Source organism: Hylobates moloch, unplaced genomic scaffold (assembly GCF_009828535.3).
Source record: "Hylobates moloch isolate HMO894 unplaced genomic scaffold, HMol_V3 SCAFFOLD_15, whole genome shotgun sequence".
NCBI lineage: Eukaryota > Metazoa > Chordata > Mammalia > Primates > Hylobatidae > Hylobates > Hylobates moloch.
The window spans coordinates 47,270,726-47,278,327 of record NW_026652290.1 but is presented as its reverse complement, the minus strand read 5'-3'; positions in this window follow the sequence as shown (position 1 = coordinate 47,278,327).

Sequence of the window (7,602 nt, the reverse complement as noted above, 5' to 3'; positions counted from 1 at the left end):
GTAAATGCCCCTAATAAATCGCCATATACCGACAACTGAATTTGTCTGCCCCATTCTTTGGTTTCTTGGCTCCTTTGGTATTTGGGGGCCACTTTGCACATACAGCCCTTTTGGGGAACAGCCTCCTGCATGCTGGCCCCTGCTGGAGCCTGGCCTCCCACTGACAACCCTTTCACACTGACCGCTGGAGTAGTTTCCTGTGGCTGCCATAGCAAATTGACACAAAGTTTGTGGCTTAGAACAACAGGACTTCAACAGATCTTTTTGAGGGATATGAATCTACCCACAATAGTCTACCCTCTGGCTCCCATAAATTCATGTTCTTCCCACTTGCAATGTATAGTCACCCTATTCCAACACCCCTAAAAGTCTGAACTCATTCCATTATCAACGCCAATTACAAAATCTCATCTAAATACTGCCAACTCCTGGCCAGGCGTGGTGGCTCACACCTGTAATCCCAGCACTTTGGGAGGCCGAGGCGGGCAGATCACGAGATCAGGAGATCGAGACCATCCTGGCTAACACGGTGAAACCCTGTCTCTACTAAAAGTACAAAAAATTAGCCGGGCGAGGTGGCGGGCGCCTGTAGTCCCAGCTACTCGGGAGACTGAGGCAGGAGAATGGCGTGAATCCCAGGGGGCGGAGCCCGCAGTGAGCCGAGATTGCGCCACTGCACTCCAGCCTGTGTGACAGCAAGACTCTGTCTCAAAAAAAAAAAACAAAAAACTGCCAACTCCAAAAGTCCCAAATCTGTCTTTCTTTCTTTCCTCCCTCCCTCCCTGCTTTTCCTTCCTTCCTTCCTCCCTCCCTCCCTGCTTTTCCTTCCTTCTTTCCTTCCTTCCTTCCTCCCTCCCTCCCTCTCTCTTTCTTTCTGATGAAGTTTCACTCTTGTTGCCCAGGCTGGAGTGCAATGGTGCGATCTTGGCTCACCGCAACCTCTGCTTCCCAGATTCAAGCGATTCTCCTGCCTCAGCCTCCTAAATAGCTGGGATTGCAGGCAGGCGCCACCACACCCGGCTAATTTTGTATTTTTAGGAAGGATGGGGTTTTACCATTTTCTCCACGTTGGCCAGGCAGGTTGGAAAACCTCAGGTGATCCACCTGCCTCGGCCTGCCAAAGTGCTGGGATTACAGGCGTGAGCCACCGCACCCGGCCGATGCAGTTCTTATAAACAGCAAAGTCTTGCTTTTGAATTACGAGTCCGTAGCCTCTTTTCTCTGCAACATTGAACCTCTGCCAACCTTGTTAAAACTCAAGGATTCCTTTGTTATAACACTAAGCGTTGAAGGGGAGAATGGATATGGGCTGCAGCTAGCTTTTTCTGCCACAATTCCACTTGTCACAGACACGTCAGCTCCCATTTGAAACCTTTCTGCACCATACAAAATTTCATCCTCAGGTCCATGTGGTTTGTGGGTGGGCCTTGTTCAGCCCCAACAAATGAAAGAAGATTAATTAACAGAAGCAGCTGCAGCTGGGCCTGGAGGCCGTGGCTCTACAGCAGCAGTGAGAGCCGAGCTGTGGAGGGCACATGCTCTTCCCCTGACTCACGGCTGCCGAGTTCCCTCCAGCGAGGCTGCTGACCTATTTTTCTATTAGGAATAACCAGCAAATGCGATAATGAGGAAAATGTATACTGGCCCCTATAAAGTTTAGTGAAGCCCTAATGAAGTGGAGGAGGCCACGGAGATGCGTGAGGAAGAGCATTCCAGGCAGAGGGAGCAGCAAGGATAAAAGCCCCCAGGCAGGAATGGGTGTGCAAGCCTGAGATCCAACGTGGCGGAGAGCAAGCTGGAAGCGCTGTGCAGGGATCCTAAGGGAGCGCTGAACAGGACAAGCTCAGTTTTGTCTTTCAAACCCCCACAATCAGGTAAGTCAGTCGGCCTCGCATAAGATACATGTTTTCCCCACCAATCTCCATTCTGAGGAGTGGAGTAGAAATTCCCTCCCTCTCATGAAATGTTGAGTACCAGGGAGTAAGTGTGTGCTAAAAAGGGTTACCTCAGTGGAACCGGGTTGCTCAAATCCTTAACATTCCAAAGGAAGGACTGGCCCCTGACCAGCTCTGGGGAGCTAACTTCTGAGTCTTTGGAATATGCCTGAGGAGAGCACCTTTCTGACCTGAGACTTCAGCCCTGCCTACACCTTATGCTCACAGTGTGGTTTATGGGAAAGACCTGTTTTTATTTGCTGGGAGCCCTGGGCCATGCTGTATCTCTTTGACTTCTGGATGAGTGGGGAACCGGGGAATAAATTGCTAAGGCCAGTCATGTAGATGCTCCATGCCTATATGACTGACCTCCAATAAAAATCCTGGCACGAAGACTTGGGTAAGCTTTCCTGGTTGACAGTAATTGGTGTGTATTGTCACACGTTGTTGCTGGGAGAATTAAGTGTTGTCCATGTGACTCCGCAGAGAACTCCTGGAAGTTCACCCCTGGTTTCTCCTGAACTCTGCCCTATTGTCCCTTTTTTTATGCTAATTTTAATCTGTATTCTTTTTATCCCCAAGTTCTGGCAAGTCTTTGATGTATTCTTTTCCCATAATAACAGTTTTTCCAACTTCTGTGAGCCCTTCTAGTGAATCACCAAACCTGAGAGTGGCCTGGGGGACCACAAAACAAAGTTGAATTCATCCCATCTATTTTTCCATCATCTTGCTACTCTACCTAGGTGTCAAAGCCCTAGTAGGAAGAGTCTGATTGGCTAACTTGAGTCACCCAGCCCATCTTGGCCAGGGGAGGACAGGCACCTTGACAAGCAGGCCCCACACAGCTGCACTAAGTGGGAAGGAGGATGCCCAAAATTACTTGTATCAGGAACAGGGAGTTGGGGCCAGTGTGGTGGCTTACACCTGTAATCCCAGTGCTTTGAGAGGCTGAGGCAAGAGGATTACTTGAGCCCAGGAGGTTGAGGTGGCAGTGAGCTGTGATCACTCTTCTACTCTCCAGCCTGGGTGACAAGACCCTGTCTCAAAAAAAAACAAAACAAAACAAAACAGGAGAGTTGGGAGCTGGGATTCTGGTCAGGAAAAATAGTTAATATATGCACCAGGCAGGGAAATGGGAGTCCACGCTAGCAGGAAAAAGTTGGAGTCTTGTGGAGATACTGACCAAAAAGCCATGTGGTATCTGGGTTTGTGTCCATCCCACTGTTGGCATCAAGAAATCACAATAGTCATTGGAGGGTGTCAGCTGCAGGATGGAGCAGAATGTCAAAGATCCAGAGATTTTTGTTGTGGGTTGAATTGTGTCCACCCCCGCCAAAATATGTTAAAGTCCTAACCTCTGGTACTTATTTGAAAATAGAGTCTTTGCAGATGTAACCAGGTTAAGATGAGGTCATACGGGATTAGGATGGGCCCTAAATCCAATGGCTGATTCCTCACAAAGAGAGAGATTTGATGACAAACAGGTACACAGAAAGAAAGCCATGTAAAGACGGAGGCAGAGGTTGGGGTGATTCAACCCAAGGAACACCAAGGGTTGCTGACAGCCAGCAGAATCAGGAAGGGGCAACAGCAGATTCTTCATGGGGCTGTCAGAGCATAACCCTGCCAAAACCTTGATTTCAAACTTCTGGCCTCAAGGACCATGAGAGAATCAATTTCTGTTGTTTTAAGCCACCAAGTTTGTGGCAATTTATTATGGAAGTCCTAGGAAATGTTACAGATTTTGCCACTGGACAGGGAGTGCTGCTTCTAAAAATATGGGTTGAATTGGCCACGCGGACGGCCAGTGCTGTAGAGAAATGATTGAAATGTCCACTCCTGTATCTACCAATCCTTTAAATTTCTTTCCCTGAATAGTTATTTCACAGGTAGGACGTTTATCAGTAATTTGATTTAGCCAATAAGCTGCTTTGCCTTATTTATTTGTGCTTCCAAATGCTCCTGTTCGTTTAATTTCACTTTTCCCCATTTCCATATATGGCACAATCAGGAGCTGTGCTATATGCTCTCCTGGCTCTGCTTTCCAGAGAACAGAAGTAGTTATAACAATTTGAATTTCCCCATTGTAATCTTAATCAATGACTCCTGTATGTACTTGCATTCCTTTTAAATTTAAACTAGACCTACCTAGAAGTAATCCTACCATCCCTGCTGGCAAGGGTCCACAGACACTTGTTAGCACTTTTTGTAGGGGTTCCCCAGGCAGAAGGCTCACAGCTTTTGTGCAGCATAAATCTACTGCAGTACTACCGGCTGTGGCAGGGGACAGACATTGTACAGGGGTGAGGGAATGGCCTGAACTGGAAATGCCCTGGTTTAGAACAGGGCCCGGGACAGGCCCCTCATGGCATTTCCCGAAATCAGGTTCCCATCTTTATCAAACTTAGAGTGACATTTATTAGCCCAATGTTTTCCTTTTTTACATTTTGGACATATTTCAGGCTCAGCAGTTTTCTTGTTTCCTCCATCTGGCAGCCTGACTCGCTGATTCTTTCTACATTCTTTTTTAATATGACCATGCTTCCCATGGTTAAAACAAGCTCCAGGGCCGGGTGCAGTGGCTCACGCCTGTAATCCCAGCACTTTGGGAGGCCAAGGCAGACGGATCACTTAAGGTCATGAGTTCGAGACCAGCCTGACCAACATGGAGAAACCCTGTCTCTACTAAAAAAAGAAAATACAAAATTAGCCGGGTGTGGTGGTGCATGCCTGTAATCCCAGCTACTCCGGAAGCTGAGGCAGGAGAATCGCTTGAACCTAGGAGGTGGAGGTTGCAGTGAGCCGAGATTGTGCCATTGCACTCAATTGCACTCAGCCTGGGCAACAAGAGCAAAACTCTGTCTCCAAAAAAAAAAAAAACAAGCTCCAGGAAACAGAGTATTTCCTTTACCCACTCTCAGTCCTGCCAGGCTTGCACCAACAAAGTAGCTTTATGCAGATTACCTCCGATACTGTCACAGGCCTTAATATAATCAACTAAATGTCTTTCCCTCTCATAGGTCCCAGAGCGGCTTGGCACTCAGGATTGGCATTGTTGAAAGCTAGTAACCGCAACACTATATCCTGAGCAGCCGAATCTGCAATCACCTTTTTAAGAGACTCCTGTAACCGAACCATAAAATCTGCATATGGTTCTTTTGGTCCCTATTTTATAGCACTAAAGGAAGGGTATTGTTCTCCTCCTGAAGCGATTTTTTCCCATGCTCTAAGGCACACTCCTCTAAGCTGCTCTATGGCATCATCCTGCATTACCACTGGTGCATCTAAACCAACCCAGCTGCCGACCCCCAAAAGTTGGTCTGCAGTTATATTAATTTGAGGTTGGGCCTGGGCATTGCAAGCAGCCTGAATGGAAGCTTCATCTGCCCACCAAGTTTTAAATTGTAAGAACTGAGCAGGAGTCAGGCAAGCTCGAGTAAGAGCATCCCAGTCAGTAGGAATCATCCCACTGGAGACAGCAACATTCTTTAGCTGTCACATCACAAAAGGAGAACCTGGTCCATATTGATTAATAGCTTGTTTAAATTATTTAAGTATTTTAAAAGGAAAAGGCTCCAATGTAGCTATAATATTTACCTGTTGATCAGATGGGTGTATTCTAACAGTGAACTGCTAAGCATTCATATCACCCTCTCATCTAGCTTGCTGGATTCCTGCCTGAATAGAACTGGGAGCAGTCGCTCGAGGCGCTGCTCGAACAGTCACCGGGGCAACTACTTTTCATCCAGTGTCCTCTGGAAAAGAAAGATCCGAGGGTCAGGCCACTCTTTTTCTTCAAAATAATGAGGCGGTGTAGAGGGGTAGGGACAAACCTCTCCCTCCTTTGCCACTTGAGCTGGCAAGTAAACCTGCTCTGTCACCTCTTCTGTTACTTGGTTATACTCTCCTTCTTCCTCTGATTCCTCCTCCTTGTCATCTGTGTGAAAAGGCTCCAAGGTGGAACAAACCAGAGCCCACACTGACCAGACAGTTATAGGAATATCCTCAGCACCATCCTTACATGCCTTTTTCAGTGCGCTGCCTACCTTTTCCCAGACCTCTATATTCATAGTTCCCTGGTCCAGAAACCAGGGGCAATATTTCTTTACTACACTAAAAAGCTGCATAAGTCGGCTAGTGCTAACTTTCACTCCTCCTTTTCTGAGGACCTGCCGAAGCAGACTCATATAAGCCTTGTGCCTGCTGGACCCTTGTCCTATTGTTACCCGGATGCTTCCGAGCTCCCCTTACTCACCACAGGGATTGCTTAAGAATACTCAGGTGTCCTCCAGTGTAGTTCCACATTCTCCAACCGTTGCTCCAGCAACCCTTCGACCCGAGTTTGAGCCCCACATTTGGGCACCACTTACCAAGGCCAGCTCAGTCATGGAGACCTCAACCCAGCAGCACTAGAGGAATGACGACAAAGACACAGAAATAGAGTGCAAAGTGAAATCAGGGGGCTGACAGCCTTCAGAGCTGAGAGCCACGAACAGAGTGTGACCCACATATTTATTGACAGCAAGCCAGTGATAAGCATTATTTCTATAGATTATAGATTAGCTAAAAGCATTCCTTATGGGAAACAAAGGGACAGACTCTGGCTTGTTATCTGCAGCAGGAACATATTCTTAAGGCACAGATCGCTCATGCTATTCTTTGTGGTTTAGGAATGCCTTGAGTAGTTTTCTGCCCTGGGTGGACCAGGTGTTCCTTGCCCTCATTCCAGTAAACCAGCAACTTCCAGCGTGAGTGTCATAGCCATCAAAAGCATGTAACAGTGCTACAGAGATTTTGTTTATGGCCAATTTCTCATGGCCTGTTTATGGCCAGATTTGGGGGGCCTGTTCCCAGCAACATTTTTCACAGAAATATAAAAAATGATGGTAAAATTAATATGGAACCAGGTCGGGCACAGTGGCTCTTGCCTGTAATCCCAGCACTTTGGGAGACTGAGGCAGGTGGATCACCTGAGGTCAGGAGTTTGAGACCAGCCAGGTCAACATGGTGAAGCCCTGTCTCTACTAAAAACACAAAAAATTAGTCAGGCATGGTGGCAGGTGCCTGTAGTCCCAGCTACTTGGGAGGTTGAGGCAGGCGAATCTCTTGAACCCAGGAGGCAGAGTGCAACCATTGCAGTGAGCCAAGATTGTGCCATTGAACTCCAGCCTGGGCAACAAGAGTGAAACTCCATCTTGAAAAAAAAAAAAATTCGTATGGAAACACAAAAGACACTGCATGGTCAAAACAATCTTGAGCAACAAAACCAAAGCTGGAGGCATCACACTAGTTGGCTTCAAAATATATCACAAAGCTTAGTAATCCAAATAGCATGGTACTGGCATAAAAACAGACACATAGACCAATGGAATGGATTAGAAAGCCTAGAAATAAATTCATGCAGTTATAACCAGCTGATTTTTGGTGAAGGTACCAAGAACACACAATGGAGAAAGGACATCTGTTCAACAAATGGCGTGGGGAAAACTGGATGTCCACATGCAAAAGAATAAAATTAGACCTTTATTTCACTCCACATACAAAAATCAAAATGGGGCCGGGCGCGGTGGCTCACGCTTGTAATCCCAGCACTTTGGGAGGCCGAGGCGGGCGGATCACGAGGTCAGGAGATCGAGACCACGGTGAAACCCTGTCTCTACTAAAAATA